Consider the following 11,217-nt stretch of genomic DNA (forward strand, 5'->3'; position numbering starts at 1 on the left):
AGGCGTGTCATTTACCTGTAGAATTGGAGCATAGAGCATATTGGGTGATAAAAAGCTTTAATATGAGCTTGGATGACGCGGGGTTGCATCAGAAGTTGCAATTACAAGAGGTGGAAGAGCTCCGACTTGAATCATATGAGAATGCAGCTACTTACAAATAAAGAAAGAACGAAAGCTTGGCATGACAAGATGATATTGAGACGGGACTTTAAAGTTGGTCAAAAAGTCCTTTTGTTCCAATCCCGCTTTCGTCTATTTCCAGGTAAGTTGAAATCCCCTTGGATCGGTCAACTTATAATTACTAATTGATGCGTGCATTTTATATAGGTATTTCGCACTTCATTTGCACGCATTTCTATGCATTTTGTGTGATTTTTGGCTACAAATGTCCCCCGAATAGTCTACTTTGGTTTGTCTTGTATTATTTGCAGGTATGAACCGGAAATGAGCTTAATCAAGCCTAAAACATGTCCCTATGCATGCATTTAGGAGATGAGTTGAGTCGGAGCTTGGAAACTACACATTATGACGCGCAAAGAAGTAAGATAGCTAGGCGAGCAAAGGAAGAACTTCAAATTACTAGTGCCTATTTTGAAGAGCAATATCTCGAGTTCTACAACTGATTTTTAGGTGATTCCAATTGGAGCTGAAAGCCTGTCATCTTACCTTTCCAACGCCACCAGAAACGCTCTGTTTGTCCAAGTAACGAAGAAATGGCAGCCATTTGAAGTTTAGTGCCCGAAGTAGGAATTGTGCGCTAGAAAGTACTCGATCGAGTACTATTGTGTTCGATCAACTCCTTTTTCTACTCGATCGAAAGCGCCTTTTCAGTAAGTGTTCGATCGATTTCTAAAGTACTCGATCGAGAGGTTTTAGCTTGGTTTTGTTCGATCGAGTGATATAAAAGTCCTCGGTCGAATATTTTGCTATTATACTCGGGATTTTTATCCCGTGATAGGTTTAGTTTTGTTAATTTTCACTTCCCTATATAAGGAAGTCATAATTAGGTTACTAGACACTTCTTCTTTTACCTTTTAATACTTCTCTTAATACAGTTTTGATCGGTCTGTTTCGTATTCACAAATAAATAGATGTGGTCGTTGGTCACGGTCGAATCAAAACACAATTTATAGCTTAACAAGCAACTCTACAATTAGTAAAGAGGCAAGTAAAGGTTGGATCCCAAGGGACGGGAGTTGAAATGAGATTTCTATTGTAACTAGTGGTGTCTAAGGGGTGTCACAAATTGGGTTGATGTAGAAGGTTACTAAACTAGAATAACAATGAAAATAAACAAGAAAGATGAATAAAAAAGGGGGGTGTAAACAATTGATTAAAGGCACTAGGGTGTCATGGGATCATAGGGGAATCATGGGATATGATCATACAAACATGTTCTCAAATTATAAGCAAGCAATTATTGTTGTGATGGATTGAGTTGGGTTATATCTTACAATCCTAGGAAATTTTGGGTCCGGAGCCGAATCGATTAGATTGTACAACACCTACAAGTCGACTTAATCTTCCCTACTCAACAACATGCATGGTCTAATGAGACTCGAGTTGGGTTATGTCTTACAAGTCTCATTGAAAAGATAGGAGATGATAGTAAATGCAAGGATTCATAGGCTTAGCATTTCATCAAGTATAACATGTGCATGAGTTGAGATCAAAACAAGCAAGCAAATAAAGCATGAAAGCATATTAATTTAAGCATGAATCATTCCCCATGTTGGTTTCCCCTAATCACCCATTAACCCTAGCTAAGAGACTACTCACTCATTATCATGTTGATCATGCTAGCAAGGTTGTCAATCATACTAACAATATGAAACATGATGAATAAATGAAAGTAATTAACAATAATTAAAAAGGGATTAAGAGATTATACCTACTAATGATTCCAATAATAAAGCAAGAATAATAGAAGTACTTGAATGCTAGATTGAGAGGTTGTCAATCTCCCAATAATAACCCGAATAATCTTCAATTACCCAAAATAAAGGATGAACAAAAGAGAGATTAAAGAACTAAAAATTGGATTAAACTTGATTAATACTTGATTACAATATTGAAGAGAGTTTTGATTGATATTAACTACACTAATTATTGATAAGAAGGACATGCTCCTCTAATTAGCCTAATGGGGTATTTATAGTGAAAATTAGGGAGGATGCATTAGGGTTAACTAAGGGCTAAACTAGTAATTACACTTTTTAAGTTGAGCAAGGAGGACCCGGTATTTTCTGAGAGAAGGGCTTCTCTTTTCGTAGCTTGAAGAAGGCAATCCCTGCTGTGAAGAAATCCGGGCGGAATAAGGTCGGGACGGCCGGATTTGGGCGATGGAATCCGAGCGGATTCTGGGGAATCCGGACGGATTGTTGAGGGGGAATCCGAGCGGATTCTGGCAAGGGACGCTCGGATTGTGCAGGACGGACGGATTGCTGGCAATCCGCTCGGATTGTCAGTCAGCATAGTAACTTCTTCTTTTTCTTCCCTTTTCTTCATAAATTCCTTGGGGATTTCCTTGGGGACTCAAGGATCTTTCCTCAACATTGCTCTTCTACTATGGTATGTACAAAGGCCTTCTAATCTTGTCTCTCCTTGATGCTTGGTCATTGGATTCGATCAATTTAGTCTTGTTTTGCCATGAAAATGCAAGATTCTTACTCCTTTCCTACCAAGGGATCAAAATCTCAAAGAATATGCAAAACAAAGAACTAAAGATAAGAAATGACCCAAATAAGCACTAAAAAGCATGGAAATAAGGCTAATTCGGGGGCTAAATATGCGCCAATTATGGTCACATCAAATATCCCCAAACCGAACCTTTGCTCGTCCCGAGTAAAGAGGTGACAAAGACTAGGACCAATACTAACCTATCCTAATAATATAGCCGATATGAGACAATTAGCGGGTCTCACTCCGCCCCTTCAACTCACAACAAGACAACCATGAGGTAGGATGCCTTCTTGCAAGGCAAGGTGGGTCTTGCCAAAATGGCGACACATCCAAACATTAAAGCACACAAAAACACATAATGGATGCATCTACAAAAGAATAGCCACATTCCTCATCTAAGTGGCGGAAATTATCTACAAGGGAAGCAATTCAAGGGTACACAATCCTTCATAGATGCAATTTGTTCAAACTACTAAGCCTAGAAGGATACCAATAAATCACCTCCAAAATGTGTCAAGCTAGGGTACCTTTGTCCTCAATCCTTAAATGCTTTTGTCAAGAGTATACTCCCTATGGCGTTAGAAACACTGGAGGATCGCGGAATTCCCCCTCTTGCCTAGACAAGAAGAAGGGTCGTCCCCTCTCTACCATGCACAAAAATGGATATGATGGATAAAGGGATCGATAGTATTTGAGTTTCATTTTGGGAGTTTGCTTTTGTTTTTGTTTTTCCCCCCAATTTCTTGTGGCATATAACATTTGAGAACACTTTCTTTTTGCCATTTCTTTTGATTTTTGGCATTTCAACACTTGACAACTTTCAACTTTTTGCATTTTCTTTTGAACATTTTCAAAGTCACCCCAATTAGTAACGAGGGTGCCTTGTATTTGAAGCTTAGGAGTTCTATTTTTGCTCCTCTTTTCATTTGATGCATTTTTGCAAACTTTCTTTCACTTTTCATTTCATTGAACTCAAATTGATTTCTTTTTGTGCCCATTCCCTTTGATGACAAAAATGTGGTAGAACATGGATGATGGTTGTATGCATGGTTTCAAGGGTCACCTTGGAATAAACGGTAGCCAAGGAGTTATCACACCACAAGGTACTCTTGACTCGGCCTTAAACCATGGGTCAAAGGATACTAGCATGACACATCCTAGGGTGTTTTACAAGTATTCTAACAAGCAAAGTCTTAAGAAGAAAAAGCATCTACTATGGCCTATATACACTTGTCAAGTTTCCCAAGTAGACGGTTTCGCAAAATTTTCTAACATGCAAACTACATGCCATGATGCAACTACCATATAAACATCCTAATGCATATGATTCTACCAACTAATATGACAAACAATCTAAATGCAAGTCCTAAGTTCACATTGTTGTACCGCATCAATCAAAATGAAGCCACATAGTCATTAACATAAAGAGGAAAAAGGAGATTGGAAAGATCATACCATGCGGTCTTCAATATCCTCATGTCTCGGATGTGGCGTAGTCAATCAATGTGAACAAGGATAAAACAAACACAATATATACAAAACAATATATACAAAGGAAATGAACTTGTTTTTGGGTTTTCAATTTTTTTCAATTTTTATGATTTTTGAAATAATAGTTAAATGTTAGAATTCCCATCCCCACACTAATATGGGCATTGTCCTCAATGGCCAAAATGATGGAAATTATGCAAAGATGATGCATGATTTCTACACTAAATGCAATTCTACACTAAGTTACACTACATGATGCATGGTTTTTGTTATGACGGAGAGGATAATTTAGATTACCTCCCGTTGCGTATGCATTAACTTCCCCAAACCGAGTGAGACACTATTGCTAATGTTCAAGGATGGGTATAGTTTATGCATACACTATGCTTATGCATGAAACTAGTTTGTCATTTTGGATTTTACAAATGGGAACAATAAAATAAGAACACCTCAATGGTACCGAGGTGTGAGTCCTTTGATGTTGCGAGGACTACTCCAACAATGATCAAAATGAAATAAAATACAAAGAGACAAGACACAAACCATGGGAGTGTAGGAGTCTCCAAGGCTTGCTAGTCTTCCATCATGCTATCATCATCACCACTTCCCTCATGAGAAGTGGTCACATTGCCACTTTCCTTGTCATTTGCTTCTTCACTTTCTTCCTCATCTTCCTCTTCACCATCCCTTTCTTCTTCACTTGCCTCTTCCTCAATATTATCATCAACTTCTTCATCATTTCCAACAACCTCATTGTCTCCCACCACGTCCCTAGATGCACCCGGAAATAAGACTTCTCTATCCGCCCAACTAGGCAAAGGACAAGATGGATCAAGGAGTCCTTGCCTAGCTAGATGTAGGAGGGGTGGATATTGAGCCAAATACGCATTTTTCCGATCTTCATAGGCTTGCTTGTGCATTTCTTGCATGAGGAGAGTCACATAGTCTTTCCCAATTTCAATTCCTTCCGGTTTGAACTCTTCATACTCAAAGGGGTAAGGTGGTATGACAATGGAAGAGGAGGGAGCTTCAAGATCACCCTTTTGTTGTTGAATGATATACTCGGCTTCTTCGGAAAGGGGAAGTAGATAATTGGTCTGGTGGACGCTTAGGCGACAAATCTTCGAGGGCAAGGTGAACGATCTAGCTTCACTAGTTAACCATCCATATTTACTGTCAAGGGGGTTATGAGCAACCCACTTGAACTTGTGAATCATAATATGCATATCAATAAGATGGCCACCTTCCTTTGCTTTGTACTTCTTATCCTCATTGAAATTAGGATAAAAGTGCTTGGCTAGGAGTGTGACTAGGCCGCCATTGACAATAACGGTTGTGCCCTTCTTCCCATTATCAACATTAAGCCATCTTTCTACCAAGAGCCTCAAAGAATTGTAAGGCTTGGTATGAATTCTTCCGATATTCAAAGCCGATTCAAGGAGAATAAAGTCAAGTCTTGTGAAATGATTGGTGTCTTTCCTAGCAATTATGGTATTTCCCACAACCTTTTGCCATACTCTTATGCCCGGATGATGGACCAAAAGAGCACGACATGCATGAAAATCCTCAAATTTCTTCCCGGAGATTGCCTCCCAAAGAGGCTCGGGGTCATACTTTCCATAATGCTTAAGATAACTTGATTCATCACTAAGACCCAAAATTTCACCCAATTCCGTAAAGGTAATGCGTCTACTAACATTAGCTAGACGAAACTCGAGATTTTCTCTATTCTCAACTTTGGTGACTTTTAAAGAACTTAAGAATTCCAAGACAAGGGAGGGGTATGTCAATTCCTTTCTTTCAAACAATTTCTCCAACCCCATGGCTTTGAAAAAGGCTTTTGTTTGTTCAAGAACACCCAATTTTTCCAAGGCATCTTTACATATGAATTTGGTGGATTGAATAGATTTCATAGCAAACTTGACAAAGGTATTTCTATGGGTATCGGAAATAAAAGTTACCTCCGGATAATGCAAAAGTTGATTAATTACCGGAGTAGAAGGTGTTGATGGTCCCATAGAAGGTTGTTGTTGTTGTTGCACTTCCAAGTTTGGTGTTGCCACCACCATAGCCAAAGCTTTCTTTGTTTGAAGAGCCTTTTGCCTTTGTGAGAGTGCCTTAGCCTTTGGTGCCTTTGTTGCCTTTGTTTCACCCTTAGTCCTTGCCATTAATGAGCTTAACCAAGAAAAGAGTGAAAAATCTTCAATTTGTAGGATGCCCAAATCGATTTGAAGGTGAAAGGCTTTGCCTTTATGAAAACAAAAATCGACTCAAAGGTTGAAGATTTTGTTCTTGGTTTTGGTTTTTGTTGAAGAAGGAGTGATTAATTTGTTGTTGGAAGGGTGGTTTGATTTGTTTTTGTTGAATGTTGTTGAGGGTTTTTGTTTTTATGATGGAGGGGATGAGGGTTTTGATGTTGTGGGTAGTGTTTATGAATGAATGAATGAATGAATGAAGGTGGGAGGGGTTTTAAAGAGGCCGAAAATTTCAAAACTGCAGGGGCAATCCGTGCGGATTAGGCTCAATCCGTGCGGATTCTGCTTCTTCTACCTTTGCAAAAGCTCGCCTAAAGACGGGCGGATTTGGTACAATCCGCTCGGATTTGCTTGAACACGGACGGGCGGATTTCTCCAAAGACGGACGGATTTCTGTCCAGAGAAATTTGCTTGTTTTTCTCAGCTGCAAAGACGGGCGTCTTTTCCCCAGGACGGACGGATTCTGCAGGATGGGCGGATTTTCAAGAATCCGCTCGGATTCTTTAACAGTCAAGAAAATTTCAAAATTCAGCTCAGTTAAGGACGTGCGTCTTTTCTGCAGGACGCTCGGATTGCATAAGACGGGCGGATTCTTGGGAATCCGCTCGGATTCGTCCTCTGTGTACACGGATTCAGTTCCACCCGTGCACATCGCTTTCCCTTTATCATTCTTCCATTCTTTCTTTCAAGTCTTGTGTTCTTCTTTGTGGGGGCACTACTAAGGCATGGATAGCCTAGGCAATTGCCATCCCCACACTAAGGTAAAGCACTACACATCAATTGAAATTGTTAGTCCCTCCCTCACTTCTCTCTTTCATGACAATTATTTTGATCAAAGTAAATAAAAATCCAAAGATGACAAAAATGTAATACAAGAATTGAAATGTAAGTTAGGGAGTTAGAAATATTTACAAGTGGTGGTTTAGGGAGGACTCCACCAAACTCTCATTCTTGATGAGATGTCAAGGGGGCATGTTCAAGCTGTTGTTGATGTTGCTCAACACCTTGAAAAAGTAATCAAAAGCTTGTTCATTATTATAGTAGAGGTCCTCAATAGACAGTGGCCCTTGTTATTGATCATGATCGATGGCATGTCCAATGTAGGGATTAAAAATCCCTTCAAACTCGTCGTCCCAAAGACCACAAACTTCATTGAGTTGATCATTGAAAATCTCTTGCTTAGATGGAGACAACTCTCCCAATTTCTTCTCTTGGCCAATGAGGCCATCCTCTTCTTCCTTGGTTGATTTTGATGAGCTTTGCAAGCTCTCCTTGTCATAATTCACTTGCTCTTTGAATGGAGCATCTTCAACTTTCTTCCTCCATTGGAGTTCCGATTTCTTCCTTTCATCTTTTCGGCTATAATGATCAATCATGAAACACGGCTCATGCAAACGAGGAGCTCTCATAGTCTTGTCAAGATTAAAAGTTATGCTTTCATCTCCAACTTCTAGAGTGAGCTCTCCATGTTTCACATCAATCACCGCACCGGCGGTGTGTAGGAAAGGTCTTCCTAGGATGATTGGAATGTTGGAATCTTCCTCCATATCAACAATGAAAAAGTCCACCGGGATGAAAAACTTCCCAATTCGCACGGGGACATCTTCCCATATCCCTAACGGTGTCTTCGTCGATCTATCGGCCATTTGGAGTGTGATGTTGGTGCATTTAAGCTCTCCCATCCCCAACCTTTTACTTACCGAGTACGGCATGACACTCACACTAGCCCCTAGATCACATAAGGCTTTGTTGATCGTTGTGTCGCCAATGGTACACGGTATTGAGAAGCTTCCCGGATCCTTTAACTTTGGAGGTGAACTCCCTTGAAGTATTGCACTACTCACCTTAGTGAAGGCGATAGTCTCAAGTTTCCGGATCGACTTCTTCTTTGTGTGGATATCTTTCATATACTTCGCATAGGCCGGAACGTGATTGATTAATTCCGTGAAAGGAATTGAGACTTCTAAATTCTTCACAATTTCCATGAACTTTCCAAGTTGATCATCAAATTTGGGCTTGGCTTGACGACTTGGAAAAGGAAGTCTAATCATAATAGGCTCCTTCTCTTTGGCCTTGTCTTCACTTTTCTTTGAACTTTCTTCTTTTGTTGCTTCTCCATCTTTGGAGTTTTGCACAATTTCTTCCTTTTCACTAGCTTCCACAACTTCATCCTCAACTTGCTTCTTTGGTGCTTCATACCTTGTACCACTTCTCAAGTGAATGGCACTAACCGTTTCATGTCTAGGGGGATTACTTTGAGGTGGTAATTGCCCCTTTTGTCTTTGTGAGCTTGAAGATGCTAGTTGAGTCAATTGTGTTTCCAACATCTTGGTGTGAGCTAGAATGTTGTTGATGGTGGTTTCCTTTGCTTGGCTATCTTTTTGCATTTGGGTGAAAAATTCTTGTTGATTCTTTTGCATTTGGAGGACCGCTTTTTGGACATCAAAACCTTGGTCGTTTTGGTGATTGTATGGATTTTGATTTTGGTAACCTTGGTTTTGATTGTAAAAGGGTCTTTGATTTTGGTTTCTCATGGGTGGTGGAGTGTATGTTGTTTGAGGGTTTTGAACATTTTGGCTTTTGTATGAGAGATTTGGATGGAACATGGTGTTCTCATTGTAAAAATTGGAATAAGGGGTACCACTCTTGTAAGCTTGGAAAGCATTAACTTGTTCGGTTGTTCCCCTACACTCACTTGGGTCATGACCCAAAGTTCCACAATTCTCACATATCCCACATGGGATTGATGAGGATGCCGTCATGGCATTGACATGATGCTTCGATGATTTTGAGTTTTCCTCAAGTCTAGCCATAGCTTGTTCAAACTTCAAGTTTATTGTGTCAATGTGAGCACTAAGTTGAGCACCTAATTGAGTAACGGAGTCCACTTCATGCTTTCCTCCTCTGGTAGCCTTGCGAGGTCTACTATATTGTTAGTTATGGACCTCCATTTCCTCAATCTTGTTCCATGTTTGATTGTCATCAACTTCGGTGAACATTCCATTTGATCCCATATTGAGAATGTTCCTAGAATCTTCATATAAACCATTCCAAAATTGTTGCACCAAAAACCATTCGCTAAGTCCATGGTGAGGACATGAGCGACAAATACCTTTAAACCGCTCCCAAGCTTCATACAAAGACTCTTCATCCCTTTCCTTAAAACCCGTAATTTGAGCTCTTAGCATGTTGGTCTTTTCCGGTGGGTAGAATTTTTTGTAGAAAGCTAGAGCCAACTTCTTCCAAGAATCTATTCCAAGGGTGGCCTTATCAAGGCCCTTCAACCATTGCCTTGCGGTGCCGATTAAGGAAAAAGGAAATAAGACCCATCTAATTTGGTCTTGAGTCACGCCCGTTTGAGAGATAGCATCACAATAATCGCAAAAGGTTTCCATATGAGAATAAGGATCCTCACTAGGCATCCCCCCAAATTGGCTCCTCTCAACTAGTTGGATGAAGGCGGACTTGGCAATAAAATTTCCGGTGAGATGTTGCGGTGTAGGAGTACCATTTGGTAGATTATCCTCGGTGGGTACGGAGTGTGACGAGAATTTTGGCATTGTAGGTGGATTTTGTGGGGTATTGTGTAATGGGTTTTCTTCTCCTTCTATTGCGAAAGGATTGACAAACTCACTAGTGGGTTGAACAACTTCACCAACACCTCTCAAATTCCTCCTAACAAGTCTCCTATTGTTCGTCAAGGTTCTTTCGATTTCACGGTCAAAAGGTAACAAATCACTTTGTAACCTTCTAGACATGCAAAATATCAAACAACTCAAAAACAATTAGAACAAACCTTGAGGAGTTTTACTTCCTCAAGATGAAGAAAGACACAACTAATAACAAAAAGAAGAAATCTAAATCAAACAAACACCGTTCCCGAAAAGAACGCGCCATTTTTGATCGGTCCGTTTCGTATTCACAAATAAATAGATGTGGTCGTTGGTCACGGTCGAATCAAAACACAATTTATAGCTTAACAAGCAACTCTACAATTAGTAAAGAGGCAAGTAAAGGTCGGATCCCAAGGGACGGGAGTTGAAATGAGATTTCTATTGTAACTAGTGGTGTCTAAGGGTGTCACAAATTGGGTTGATGTAGAAGGTTACTAAACTAGAATAACAATGAAAATAAACAAGCAAGATGAATAAAAAGGGGGTGTAAACAATTGATTAAAGGCACTAGGGTGTCATGGGATCATAGGGGAATCATGGGATATGATCATACAAACATGTTCTCAAATTATAAGCAAGCAATTATTGTTGTGATGGATTGAGTTGGGTTATATCTTACAATCCTAGGAAAGTTTGGGTCCGGAGCCGAATCGATTAGATTGTACAACACCTACAAGTCGACTTAATCTTCCCTACTCAACAACATGCATGGTCTAATGAGACTCGAGTTGGGTTATGTCTTACAAGTCTCATTGAAAAGATAGGAGATGATAGTAAATGCAAGGATTCATAGGCTTAGCATTTCATCAAGTATAACATGTGCATGAGTTGAGATCAAAACAAGCAAGCAAATAAAGCATGAAAGCATATTAATTTAAGCATGAATCATTCCCCATGTTGGTTTCCCTAATCACCCATTAACCCTAGCTAAGAGACTACTCACTCATTATCATGTTGATCATGCTAGCAAGGTTGTCAATCATACTAACAATATGAAACATGATGAATAAATGAAAGTAATTAACAATAATTAAAAAGGGATTAAGAGATTATACCTACTAATGATTCCAATAATAAAGCAAGAATAATAGAAGTACTTGAATGCTAGATTGAGA

General features: G+C 39.6%; 1 non-coding gene across 1 annotated transcript; it reads left to right on the top strand.

Moving 5' to 3' along the window:
• Positions 1–9,509: 9,509 nt before the first annotated feature.
• On the top strand, positions 9,510–9,616 carry LOC141635020 (small nucleolar RNA R71). Its single transcript, XR_012539729.1, has one exon. It is a non-coding gene; the product is annotated as a small nucleolar RNA R71 (small nucleolar RNA).
• The last annotated feature ends 1,601 nt before the right edge of the window (positions 9,617–11,217 follow it).

This window comes from Silene latifolia, chromosome Y (assembly GCF_048544455.1).
Source record: "Silene latifolia isolate original U9 population chromosome Y, ASM4854445v1, whole genome shotgun sequence".
In the NCBI taxonomy this organism is placed as follows: domain Eukaryota; kingdom Viridiplantae; phylum Streptophyta; class Magnoliopsida; order Caryophyllales; family Caryophyllaceae; genus Silene; species Silene latifolia.